Below are 14,092 nucleotides of genomic sequence, written 5' to 3'. Positions count from 1 at the left end.
TTCATATTTCTAAATCATTTGATATGTTATTTCTTGCTTTTTTTTTTTTCTCCTCCCAGTGTTTGGCCTGTTGAGCTAGATGATCTGTCTCAGCTCTGCTCTTGTGTTTAGGTTGACCTTTGACTGTTTTTTTCACATATGTACCATACTGTTAATTTTTTCCCAGATGCTCCTACATAATTGTCACATTCTTATCAGTAACATTTTCTATGAGCTCAGATGTGTCACTTGATGTTTCCAATGGAGAACTATCCAGGTATCATTCGGGAACTGCTCTTGCCCTTCCCTCTCCTCTTGGGCTGTCACCCATGTCCCATTTCTTGCCTTACTTTTTTATATCCTAAGAAGTATTTGAATGTCCACAAACTCGTCTGATAGTTTGGAAATGTTATAGAATTCTAGGTTGGAAATAGTTTTCCCTCAGAATTTTGAAGGCATGTTTGTACTGTCTGGTATCTGTAATTGCTCTAGAGAGGTAGCAATCAAATCCTTTTTTATGAGACCTTGTTTTGTTGGTTTGTTTTTCTTTTCTCTCTTACTGGAAGCTTTGAGAATATCCTATCCCTGGTGTTCCGGACTTTCTTATACCATGGTATGGGTCTTTCCTCATCCATTGTTCTGGGTTCTCAGTGGACCCTTTCATTCTGGAAAGTAATGTCTTTCCGTTCTGGGACACTTTCTTCCTCTGTTTCTCTGATTTCCGCCGCTTCCCCTCTTTTCTTTCTCTTTGATCCTTTTTCATAATATCCATTCTTGTTATATGGATATGATAGCTTCAAAGAGGATCCTTTTAAGTTTTTCAGTTTTTGCTCTCTGTGTTGGAGCAGCTTTATGGAATCTGTTGCCAGAATGAATATCAACACCCAAATAATGGCAAGCCCCCGCATTTAATGAGAACTTAGTGCTTCACCCCGCAGTTTTATAGATCCCGGGAAGCCATGTCCGCCAGGACTGGGAGGGTCTAGCCGTCTGCTCACTCCCTCCTGGGTCTCCTGCACCCGGATTTCCTCCCTGCCCTCAGGCACTAGAAATATAAGCTATTTGAGTACTGTTAAAAGTTGATTTTACTAAGGTGAAGGACGAAAAGTTAAAAGAAAAAAATGAAAAGAGGGGCTTATGTGTAAAACAAAATTTAGTGTAAAAGCAGGGACAAACTCTAACAAATACAGTTTTCTGAATTGAAGAGCGTGAAACCAGCATGCTTGCACTTCTTCCAAGAGTTTCTCTTGAAAACTGCCTTTCTCCACAGAAACCAAAGTATCACCAGTCGTTATCACCAGGTGGGATTACAGGGTGGTTTTCGTTTGCTTTTTGTACTTCACTGTACTTGACATATTTCCAGCAGGGCCTACTGGGGACCTTGTCCTTTGCTAGTCAAGGAGGAGAGGTGCTTTCTTTTCCCTTACAAAGTGTCCTTGTCCCCTGGGCTCGAGCTGCTCAGCCCTCTGTTGCTGCTCCCTCCTGTCCCTCCCTCCATCTTGCACTGACCTCCTTCCCTCTTTAACAAAGTATGTTTTTAGGTCTTCCTAACCTGTTTTCTCTCACCTATTTCTTTCCTCAGTTATTTTTAAGATTTTTAAGATTTTTGCTACCTGCTCGGCAAAGCAGTGCTTTTAAAGCTGTTTCTTCCAACTTAGCCTGATCTTTCTAGTTGTTGTGGTGGCCTCTGTGGCAGATCATACCTCCTTTTTTTTTTTTTTTTTAGCTTTCAGATTCTTGGTTCAGGTCTAAATAATGCTTTCATCTCTCAGTTCATTTCCAGGTCGAAGAGAATATTTTTCAGTTAATTTTTATTAGAAAAAAGCAAATATCCTGGAAAGAATATCAAGTTAGACTAAGGTTACGAACTTTTTTTTTTTTAATTTTTTTTTTTTTTTAAGGTTACGAACTTAAACCACTTTACTGAGTTGCCTTTCATCCATCATTCTCTTGCTCTTAAGGATTATTGAAATTGACTTACAAGTACATTCCTAAAGTATATGACCGTTCTTTCAAAATCAATAAATACTCCTGTTGGTGCTTGAAACAGGAAGAGGGAAATAATCACCTGTAACCCTATGACCCAGAGATTATTCCTGCCAGTCAGAGACCTAACACACATGATAAGGAACAGATTGTTGAACTGTTTTTTGACCTTTAAATTTGAAGTACGTCTGAAAGTACCTTTGAGTTGTGAAGGGCTGTGTAATCCAGGTATCTCTTGGGTCTGAAACACAGGAAAGGTCTGAGCTGAAGATTGAGATAAGGGAAGTGTTAGCATTTGGTTGGTATTTTAAGCCATTGGAGTAGCTGGAGGGGAGGGGAGGGAATATGTGACGTGACTGGACAAGAGAGCCTAAAGCAGTTTGCTGAGGACCCTCAATATTTAGGGACTGAACAGAGGAAGAAGAGCTTCCCCTAGAGGGACAGGAGGAAAATCAAGAAAATACAATATCCAGAAGAGAACAGAGTTCAGTGTCAGATGCTTCCAAGACCCAAAGGAAGATAAATACTAATTATTTCACTGAATTTTGCCATGGTGGTATCTATCTCCCATAAAGCTTTTCTTGATCTTCCTTGAGCACAGTTGTTAATATTTCCTGCACCTCACACGAGTACATTAAGCTTAGCACAAATGTGTTCTATATATTTGCTTGCAGTTCCATTTCTCCTAAAAGGCAGAAACTTTTTAAGGGCATGGCCCTTCAGGGTATGATCTTAGTCATCTTTGGTGAGAAGTATTGCATTGTGTCTTCACAATGTGGACTCCGGAGTCAGCCTCCCAGTGTGTTATTAGCTAGTGCGTTAATAGCTGTGCGACCTATAGCAAATTATTTAACATCTGTGTGCCTTGATTCCATTATCTATGATATCGGTAGTATGTGATGATAACAGTGTCTACTTCATAGAAGAGTGAACATTTGTAAAGTGTAGACAGCAGTGCTTGACTCATTGTAAATACGATACAGTGTTTGGTGCAGGTGAGGTGGGTGTGGTAATAGTAATATTGTTAGCATAGGGCCTGGCATTTAATGGATTTTTGAATGTGAAAATTCAACAATTTGGGACTAATACAATCCGTATCATTCTAAACTCTGTAAGCATATACAGAATGTAGTCATGATCAGGCCATAGGAAGACTATAGAATAGAAGTGGACAGAATTTTTTAAAAAAGATTTTATTTATTTATTTGAGATAGCACAAGCAGGGGGAGCGGGAGAGGGAGAAGCAGCCTCCCTGCTGAGCAGGGTGCCCGATGTGATGCGGCGCTTGATCCCGGGACCCCTGGATCATGACCCAAGGGGAAGGCAGACACTTAACTGACTGAGCCACCCAGGCAGAATTAAGTGCACAAGCTTTGTTTTATAAAGCAAATCTGTAGGCTTTTCATAAAAGTACTAGGCAATCTTAGTTTCTTTTCATGTAGTAGGGAAGGAGAAAACCAAAAGATGAAGATTTCCAAAGCAGGTGAGAATTTTTATGTGTAGCACTGAACATTAGCCTTAAACAGGTGGGTGGTGATCAGTCACAGAACGTATTTGTTTGGCATGAAAGATGCAACACTACAACTTGACCCGTTCACCCTGTTTTTACAGCTTATAAAATTAAAAGAATCAGTTGATCTCTTAGACCGCAAATTAACTCCTAGTAGGTACGTACGACATTCAGTCAGCAAATATTTGAGCATTTACTGGTTGTATAGACATTTACTGTATAACAGAGATCCTGCTAGCAGCTGGGAATAGGATGATAAATGAGACAAGACTGTACTTGTCCTAAAAGAGCTTTTATTCTTATGGGAGAGGCCAATCTTTGCAAGTGTTAAGAGATGCAGATAAGGAGCTGAAGTGTAAATGGTGTTGAGGGGGGTGGATAAGCAGACTCCTTGAGGTGACATGTAAGCTGAGGCTTCAAGGATTGGGGGGGAGGCAGAAATATTTGGAAGAATATACCACCCTAAGCCATGTTCTATGTGTGAGCCAGGAAAGTATGTGTGTCCTGTGTGGCTCTAGAGCCTGGTGAATGAGGGAGAGGGGTGGATGGGATGTTACAAAGAGGACTGCTGGTGTCAGATCAAGCTGGGTCTTGTAGCCATGATGTGAGGAGTCATTTTATAAACCGCAGTGAGAAACCATTGAATAGTTTTAAACTGTGACTTAATCCAGTTTGTATTTTGAAATCCCTTTTGCCGCTACATAAGCTTTTCTTCTTCTCTGGTCATGTGTAAAGAAAGCACTTCGGATAGATTTAGTATATAAAACACAGAAACTGATTTCTTAGCCCAAAATACTGAGGTCCTGGAGTCATTTGCCAGAAAGAGTTCTTGCCTTAAGAATCTACCCTTAAGATTATCAGTTTACATCTTAGATGTCAGAAACTTGAGTTACAAAAATAAAATGATTTATATATAAAAATGTTCTTGAAAGCTTAAGTCTGAAATCCTTCTTTTGCCTGCTAGGATCAGATTACCGTCACTGGCTGTTATGATCATATCTGGAAAATTGATAGTCTGAATGTTGATTTACTTTGCACACTGTGTTCACAGGAATGTGGCTTTTCCCATATGTTCCACTTAAAGAAATGGTCTTTCATGGTGTTTGCTACATTCAGAGCATTAATGGGGTATTTCTTTTAGTAGGAAATGTGTTTTCTGTAATATAGGAAATTCTTGTAATTCAAATCATGAGCAACATTTTGCATTTGTGTTAGTTCATTCAGTAAATATCTGAATGCCTACCATCTGCCAGGTACTGTTCTAGGATCTTGGGATATATTGTGAACTAAACAAAGACTCCTACCTTTGAAAAGCTTACTTCCCAGCGGGTGGAGGCAGATGACAAATAATAAACATAATTAGTATATTTATTATGCTTGTCATAAATATAATTAATATGTTAGAGAGTGGTATGGGCTTTGAAATAAAAAGTAATCGCTTAGGGGAGCCTGGGTGGCTCAGTCGGTTGAGCATCTGACTCTTGGTTGGGGCTCAGGTCATGATGTCAGGGTTGTGGGATTGAGCCCTGCTTTGGGCTCCATGCTCAGTGCCGAGTCTGCTTGGGATTCTCTCCCTCTCCCTCTGACCTTCCCCCTGCTCATGCACACGCTCTCTCTAAATAAATAAAATTAGGGCACCTGGGTGGCTCAGTCGTTAAGCGTCTGCCTTCGGTTCAGGTCATGATCCCAGGGTCCTGGGATCGAGCCTCACATCCGGCTCCCTGCTTAGTGAGGAGCCTGCTTCTCCCTCTCTCCGCCTGCTTGTGTTTCCTCTCCCACTGAGTCTCTGTCAAATAAATAAATAAAATCTTTAAAAAGTAGAGCAGTTAATGCATTAAGTGGAGAGAGTGCAGTTTTAAGTAGGATAGTCGGGGTAGCATCATTGAGAAGGTAAGATTTGAGCAAAAACCTAACACTTAGGAAGAGCATACCAGGCAGAAGGAACAACCAAGAGTGTACGGGCCTGTTTGAGTACCAGGAAAGAGGCTAGTGTGTCCAGAGGGAGGAGGGACAGAGTTACTTGGCTTTCTAGGAACGAGTTTCTCCTCAATTTCGAAGAAGTTCATAAGCCAAAATACATGAATAATAGGGCTAAGAATTCCCATCCTGTGAATGTTCTGTAGATGTTACTGATGAACACCTAGACTCATGTCTTAAATTAGGTAATTCCAAAGTAACACAAAATTTAAGTTCATTTCGTAGGGCAGCTAAACATACAAAAATCTCTTTCTATGGGTAAGAAATGATGTTGGATCACATGATCTTAAGACCTAGCATTTAGTAAAAACTGAAATTTTTCCATTCCAGTTTATAGGTCTCCAGGTTGAAAGCCAGAAGCCTCTGTTTTATAAAGCAAAGGATGGCAGGGGTGCCAAATGTGCTTTGTCTCCAAGAGGAGCAGTGAGAGTGTTGAGGATTGGGCTTAGTCGGGGGAAACTAGGCTCTACGAGCAGGTTTGATTTACTTCCCTTATGTCTTTCAAACTCAGTAGCTCTAAATCCTTTTAACATTTTTTAATTAGGTGGTCAAATTTTCTGTTTTTTGACTCTGTGAAGTTTTCCTTGTGTTTCGTAAGTTTCCAGTCTAAATCATCACACTACATTCACAAGATCCTAATCAGTGACAATCTAGTACAGTATTGCCTAAGTCCCATGCATATCAGGTGTCTTACATTGGTATATGTATTCAGTGCCCTTTGTTTCAGATGCACAGTGTGCTTTAGAAAGAACCAATTTATCCAGTGCGATTGCTGGAGTTGTTCCAGCCATACTTGCCATAATCTTTCCCCATGTTTCTGAATTTTATTTTTCATAGAGTATCTTTTTTTTTTTTTTTTAAGATTTTATTTATTTATTTGACAGAGACATAGCGAGAGAGGGAACACAAGCAGGGGGAGTAGGAGAGGGAGAAGCAGGCTTCCTGCCGAGCAGGGAGCCCGATGCGGGGCTCGATCCCAGGACCCTGAGATCATGACCTGAGCCGAAGGCAGTCGCTTAACGAACTGAGCCACCCAGGCGCCCCCATAGAGTATCTTTTTTAATTTCTTAATCTTCTTTCTCATCGATTCCTTTCCCAATTTGTCATGGTTGATTTTTATATTTGAGTCCTATCTGTGAATTGCTGTTCATTGTTTCTAGCCTAGTTTCCCATGAGGTTGAAGTTCAAGTAAGACCACTAAAGAAAATGCTCAGAAGCGTGGGTCTTTGACTTTCTGAAGCAAAACATTCTACAGTTGACCTTTAAATAACACAGGTTTGAACTGCATGGGTCCACTTATACGTAGATTTTTTTTTTCATCATGGTAAGTATTCTCTTTAATCCTCATTCCCTGTTTTACTCCGCCCTCCCACCCTCCTTCCCTCTGGGTACCATCGGTTGTTTCTCTATAGTTTAGACTCTGTTGGAGTGCCTAGTTGGCTCATTAAGTGTCTGACTCGATCTCAGTTCAGGTCTTGATCTCAGGGTCGTGAGTTCAAGCCCCGCGTTGGACTCTGTGCTGGGCATGGAGCCTACTAAAAAAAAAAATCTGCTGCTTGGCTTCTCTCTCTTTTTTTCTCCCTTTGCTTCTTTGTTTTGTTTTTTAAATTCCACATGAGTGAGATCTTAAGGTATTTGCTTTCCTTTACTGACTTACCTTGCTTAGCATTATACTCTCTAGCTCTATCCATGTTGTTACAAATGGCAAGATTTCATTCTTTTTTATGGCTGAATAATATTCCATTGTATGTATATACCATTTATTCTTCATCAGTTCAATTATTGATGGACACTTGGGCTGCTTTCATAGTTTGGCTGGTGTAAATAATGCTGCATAAACATAGGGGTGCATGTATCCCTTTGAATTAGTGTTTTTGTATTCTTCGGATAAATACCCAGTCCTGCAATTACTGGGTTGTAGGGTAGTTCTATTTTTAATTTTTTGAGGAACTTCCATACTGTTTTCCACAATGGCTGCAGCAGTTCGCATTCCCACCAAGAGTGTAAGAGGGTTCCTTTTTCTCCACATCCTCACCAACACTTGTTGTTACTTGTGTTTTGAGTTTAGCCATTTCTGACAGGTGTGAGGCGATTATTTGATTTTAGTTTTGATTTACATCTTCCTGATGATGAGTGATGCTGAGTATCTTCAATGTATCTGTTAGCCATCTGTATCTTCTCTGGAAAAATGTCTGTTCATGTCTTCTGCCCATTTTTAGTTGGATTGTTTTTTGGGTGTTGAATTGTAGCAGTTTTTTGTTTTTTGTTTTTAAAGATTTTATTTATTTATTCATGAGAGACAGAGAAAGAGAGAGAGAGAGACAGAGGCAGAGGCAGAGATGCGGGACTCGATCCCAGGACCCTGGGATCATGACCTGAGCCGAAGGCAGACGCTTAACCAACTGAGCCACCCAGGCGTCCCGAATTGTAGCAGTTCTTTATATATTTTGGATTCTAAGCCTTTTTCGGACATGTCATTTGCAAATATCTTCTCCCATTGAGTAGGTTGCCTTTTAGGTTTGTTGATTATTTCCTTTGTTGTGCAGAAACTTTTTATTCTCATATAGTCCCGATATTTATTTTTGCTTTTGTTTCCCTTGCCTCAAGAGACATATCTAGAAAAATATTACAGCTAGTGTCTGAGAGATTACTGCCTGTGTTCTCTTCTAGGATTTTTATAGTTTCAGGTCTCACATTTATGTCTTTAATCCATTTTGAGTTTATTTTTGTGTATGCTGAAAGTGGTCCAGTTTCACTCTTTTGCATGTGGATGTCCAGTTTTTCCAACACTGCTTATTGAAAAGACTTTTTCCCATTGTATATTCATTCCTCCTTTGTCAAAGATTAATTGACCATATAATTATGGGTTTCTTTCTGGGTTTTCTGTTCTATTCCATTGATCTATGTGTCTTTATTTGTGCCAGTACCATACTGTTTTGATTACTACTGCTTTGTAATATAACTTGAAATCTGGAATTGTGGTATCTCCAGTTTTGTTTTTCTTTCTCGAGATTGCTTTGGCTATTCAAGTCTTTTGTGATTCCATACAAATTTTAGGATTGTTTGTTCTAGTTCTGTGAAAATTGCTGTTGGTATTTTGATAGGGATTGCATTACATCTTTAGATTGCTTTGGGTAGTATAGACATATTAACAATATTCTTCCAGCTTGAGCATGGAATATCCATTTTTTTGCATCATCTTGAATTCCTTTCATCTTTGTTTAATAGTTTTCAGAGTATAGGTCTTTCACCTCTTTGGTTAAGTTTATTCCTAGATATTTTAGTTTTTGGTGCAACTGTAAATGGGATTATTTTCTTATATGCAGATTTGTTTTTGATAAATACAGTATACTACTGTAAATGTATTTTCTCTTCCTTGTGATTTTCTTAACATTTTATTTTCTAGAGAAAATAACTTAAAGAATATAGTACATACTACATATAACATAGGAAATATGTGTTAAGCAACTGTTTATGTTACTAGTAAGGCTTATGGTCAACAGTAGTTTGGGAGAGTCAAAAGTTATATGTGAATCTTCGACTTCATGGAGGGGGTTGGTGCCCCTAACTCCCACATTGTTCAAGGGTCAGCTGTACTTTCTTCTCACTGAAAAAAAGGGAAATGGTATGTGTTCATAGAACTGCAAATTAGAAGTGCTTAAAAAAAAAAAATTGCAGGGCTTTTTCTCTTCTTTCTCCAGATAGGACTGCATATGAATCACCCCAAAATTTAGTAGTCTACCCTCTTTTTTTTTTAAACCCTCTTTTAAAGGAAATACTGCCACCTCTTTAAGCCTCCAGTTCCATTGACATTCTTTTTTTTTTTTTTTTTAAGATTTATTTATTAGAGTGTGTGCGCACTGTTGGGAGGTACAGAGGGAAAGGGAGAGAGAGAATCCCAAGCAGACTCTCTGTGGAGTGCAGAGCCCGATGTGGGGATCGTGGGGCTTGATCCCACGACCCCGAGATCACTACCTGAGCCGAAATCAAGAGTCATACACTTAGCCAACTGAGCCACCCAGGTGCCCCTCCATTGCCATTCTAAGTGGAAAGTTTAAGAACCTAACATTTAGTAGACACTATAGCTGTTATATGACAAGATTAAAAGAAATAGAATACACTCAAAGCAAGTTTATTCTTAGTCACTCTTTATTGGGTATTCTGATAACTGAGTTTTAAACATAATTAAGAACCTGAGATGGGTGTCTATTCAATTATTTTTTTATCTGTTATATCTGTTTAAATATGCACTTGAACATGAATTTGAAAGTAATGAACAAATTGGACTTGAGTGATTTCTTTTTGTTTATCTTAATGAAGAACATTTTATTTTCCTTTTAGTTAACTCTGAGAATAATTGTAAAGCAAATCTACTTTGTATCTTATATTCTATCCTTGGTTTTGCTGTTTAATGGGGTTGGATTCCATGGCTACGGTATAGGGACCTCTGAGGTGTTTCACATCAGGTTGACCACGAATTCACTTAATCACTGTTAACATTCAGGTAAACTTAGGGTTTTTAATCATAACATTTGCCAAGCTTTAAATTGTCAAAATATAACTTTTTTAAATTGTCAAATTCAGTACTCTGTGAGTCAGAAATCCTCAAGCAAGTGAAAAGGGGTGGAAATTAGGTGGGATATTCTTTTTTTTTTTTTTTTTAAGATTTTATTTATTTATTTGACAGAGACAGAGACAGCGAGAGTAGGAACACAAGCAGGGGGAGTGGGAGAGGGAGAAGCAGGCTTCCTGCCGAGCCGGGAGCCCGATGTGGGACTCGATCCCAGGACCCTGGGATCATGACCTGAGCCGAAGGCAGTCGCTCAACTGACTGAGCCACCCAGGCGCCCAGGGATATTCTTAATAAATATTTTTATTTTTGTTAGAGTAGTCTTCCCTTCTTTAAGGCTGGTCAAACTTTAACTCATAGAGAGATCCTCTGTAATGATGAGATCTTCTGGGATCGCCCAAACTTGGATGAATCTGCATTTGTATGCAGCAGTATTGTGTATGCTCTTTTGGCTTGAAAAGTCCGCCCTTGACAGTATTGCCATACATAACCCGCACTGTCTTCAGAGGAGGGATTTAGTTTTCAAGGACTCCCTAGAACATAAAATCTTGCCCTTGAAGATTTATTTAATCTCACTTTCAGTGAATACCCTGTGCCATTTGCGATGAAATTGTCTGATTTTTACTCGATACATGGAAAATATTTTATTAAATGTCTCCTTCCTTAGCAACATGTGTCATTGTTTTCAGGGTATACCTTTTCAGAAGCTTCACAGGAGGGAAAGCAGTGACAAGGAAGTTAGCATTCTTTGCACAGTAAAATCAGCAACTTCAGTCACCAACTTCTAATTCAAATGAAACATTTTTTTTAAAGATTTTATTTATTTATTTGACAGAGAGAGACACAGCGAGAGAGGGAACACAAACAGGGGGAGTGGGAGAGGGAGCAGGGAGCCCGAAGCAGGGCTCGATCCCAGGACCCTGGGATCATGACCTGAGCCAAAGGCAGATGCTTAACGACTGAGCCACCCAGGCGCCCTCAGATGAAATCTTAATTTGGATGTCTTACTGTTCCTTCTTGAAACAATTTTGTTCCCGATACGTAATATGTTACTTTGGTTTTATAATTGAAAATAACTGATATAAACAACATCTGAGCTCTTTAGCCTGGAATACTAATGTGGTTGATCTTAGGACTTGAATTAAAAGACTTTCTAGAATTTGGGGCAAACCTCTCATTCTTTAAAGTCGGTAAAGTGTCTGCCTTTGGCTCAGGTCATGATGCTAGGGTCCTGGGATCATGCTTCTTATGAGGTCATTCATATATAGCTCTGGTGAGGTCATTCATATATTGGACATATTGGGTCAGTGTTTGCTGGTAAAATACCAAGAGTAAGTAGTGTCTGTCTGGCATTTTATCAGTGACTACGTTACAGCGGATTTTCAGGAAGTAAGTGTGGTGCAGATCTTATCTGACAGAGCATAGAGGATGTCAGGCACATGCAATTTAGATACAGAAGTAAGAGCAAACTGAGTTAATCAGAGGTAGAGGAAATGCTTCGAGACTGGGGTACACAGAGCAATCCAGCCCTAGCGCTTGTAGATGTAATTCCTCTATATCAGTTTCATTTGTGTGTATGTGTGTGTGTGTTAGAAGGAAGAAAATGGAAAATTTGTTTTATACACTGATAGGAAAGGGTGCAGTCTACATCATGAAACTGAATTCACCAACTACCTGAGTAAAACATTTGATTTGTTAATTGTCAACAAGCTTGTTGAGTACACTTTTGTAGTACTCTATACTGGATATCTTTTCCTTTCTCCCTCCCCCATAGTTGTTAAAAACCAGATGTGTTGGAATTAGGCCAAAAGCCACAACTAGAGGGATTTGGTTTCTTCCAAGTTGGAGGATGACTATCTTTTTCCCTTAAAAAATGAAGTTAACCCTTTTATGTGTTTGTGCTAGAGAAATAAACCAGTCTTCTAGTCACGGTCTTTTTTTCTTTTTTTTTAACATGTTAAGTACATTATGATACCATTTTGGATTTTATTTTTTTTAAAGATTTTATTTCTTTATTTGAGAGAGAGCAAGAGCGAGAGAGAGCACAAGCAGGGGGAGGGGCAGAGGGAGAAGCAGGCTTCCCGCTGAGCAGGGAGCCCGACATGGAGCTTGATCCCAGGACCCTGGGATCATGACCTGAGCCGAAGGCAGACGCTTAACAGACTGAGCCCCCTAGGTGCCTCCCCCCCTTTTTTTAATAGAATGGGGGAAAGCTTGCTGTAAATAAAACTGATCTTTTAAGGCAAGAAAGGTACCACTTCCTCAAGCTAGTCGTTTGTAGATCTTTTATTTCCAGGCAAAAATGTCATCATTAGAACTTCTCTCTCCTTTTGATTTATTCCATCCACCCATATACCAGAATGTATTCTGAGTTCCTTCTGGCCTGCCAGTTGTTTGAGCTGAACACTACACACCAGAAGCACAGGGAGAGACCTCCCTCTGATTTTTGAACCGGAAAAGGAACCAGATTTTGCTATCATTGAAGCACCAAGATGCTAGGAAAGCAAGAGCTACTGTGATTCGTTAATGTTTTCAAATCCACAAGTCCTCTAGTTTTTATGAATTTAATTTCAGTCCTATAACCACCCCTTTTCCTCTTGTCCCTTTTCCTTGTTTCTTAATGGATTTTTCCCAAAACGCTTGCCTTGATTTTTCCCTTTGATTTACCAGATGGAAGCATTCTTTTTCATGCCAAGCTGACAGGCTTCAAAGTGTAAGTGTCCTTTCTCATATGCAGACTTGAGCCTTACAAAATTTAATGAGGTTGCTGTTACTTTTCTGAGCATTTACCAAATATCTGACTTTTATTTTGCTGAACTCTCTTGGTCTTGAAGGAGTTTTTTGGTGGCTTTAGCAGTAATTGTAGTAACAAAGACTCTGCCACAGGCAATTGCCTTTGGTCTTCTTGTGGCAGAAAAGCTTTTCCCATCTCTGCTGTACATAGCAAGTCCCACTGAAATGAAAAGCTCAAATAGTGATCACGAAAAGAAGTTAATGTGTGAACTAGTTGATGCATGTTAGCAATATTTGTAAGATTTTCACAGTGTGGAAGCTTTTTATAAGTAACTGCATGTTGTGTAGGATAAACACTAAAATGGATTTCTTTTTTTCTGAAACAGTACTCTGGAAGAAATAAGATATGGTTTATGCTTTGATGCCACTGGGATGTATGTGTGAGATTGTAGCGTATGAGGCATCCTTTAGCCTGAAGGAAAGATGTTATCCTGTTACAAAACAGGATGTGTGTATGATCAAATATAATGTGGCGATATTGAATTTCTTCTCATTCAGTTCCTAAATAAGAGGACCCAAAACATTGAAGTAACAACTTGTTAGGAGCTGTTGGCCATATTTAATTAAATTATGTAGAATAAATGGACCTTCAGAATAGTTGACTCTGTAAAGAAAAAAAATAAGAAAGCTTAGTATTCAGGTATAGGCATCAAGAATTTACCATCTGTTAGAATCCAGCAAAAGTGGCCTAGCATATTTTCCAGGAGAAAATGATAGGACCGGTCTAGGTAGATTAGTGGTGGTTGGGGGTATGTAACAAATAGCACTTGTCACCAGAAAAAGCTGTTTCATTCAGCTTCTGAATTTAAGTCGGTGCCATGATTACATCAGCAGAGCACCTGGTCATGAAGCAGCTGTTAAGCATTATACAGAATTCTTTCTGTTTTTTAATTTTATTTATTCATTTGAGAGAGAGAGAGAGACAGCACAAACAGGGGGAGAGGCAGAGGGAGAGGGAGAAGCAGGCTTCCCGCTGAGCTGGGAGCCCGATGTGGGGCTCAATCCCAGGACTTGAGATCATGACCTGAGCCACAGAATTATTTCGAGTAAATCTTTCTGGAATGTGGGATCTTCCTTTTTTGATAGTTTTGGCCTGCAAATTAAAAACAAATGAACAAAAGGTGAGATGCTAATACTTGGAGAACATTTTTAGGTTGTAATAAATAGAATATTTCAGACCATGGTCTTGGAAGGCAGACTATCTTGGTTTGAATTATGCTGCCCAGCCTTTCTGTCCTTCAGTTTTCTCATCCCTAAAAATAGGGTAATGATGGTAT

General features: G+C 39.3%; 1 protein-coding gene across 2 annotated transcripts in view; it reads left to right on the top strand.

Annotated features, from left to right (window-relative positions):
* The window catches only part of FAM118B (family with sequence similarity 118 member B), a 47,993-nt gene that overhangs the window by 7,333 nt on the left and 26,568 nt on the right, over positions 1 to 14,092 (top strand). Inside the window, exon 2 of one of the 2 annotated variants that reach the window (XM_045894725.2) lies at positions 12,693 to 12,735. The exons of the other annotated variant lie outside the window; for it this stretch is intronic. The gene's annotated coding sequence lies outside the window, so the exon portion shown is untranslated. The remainder of the gene's footprint in view (positions 1 to 12,692; positions 12,736 to 14,092) is intronic. 2 annotated transcript variants of the gene reach the window in all.

This window comes from Mirounga angustirostris, unplaced genomic scaffold (assembly GCF_029215605.1).
Source record: "Mirounga angustirostris isolate CCGP_5_RB_7025 unplaced genomic scaffold, mMirAng1.0.hap1 SCAF_13, whole genome shotgun sequence".
Classification (NCBI taxonomy): Eukaryota; Metazoa; Chordata; class Mammalia; order Carnivora; family Phocidae; genus Mirounga; species Mirounga angustirostris.
This window is presented reverse-complemented; position numbering and strand designations above follow the sequence as displayed.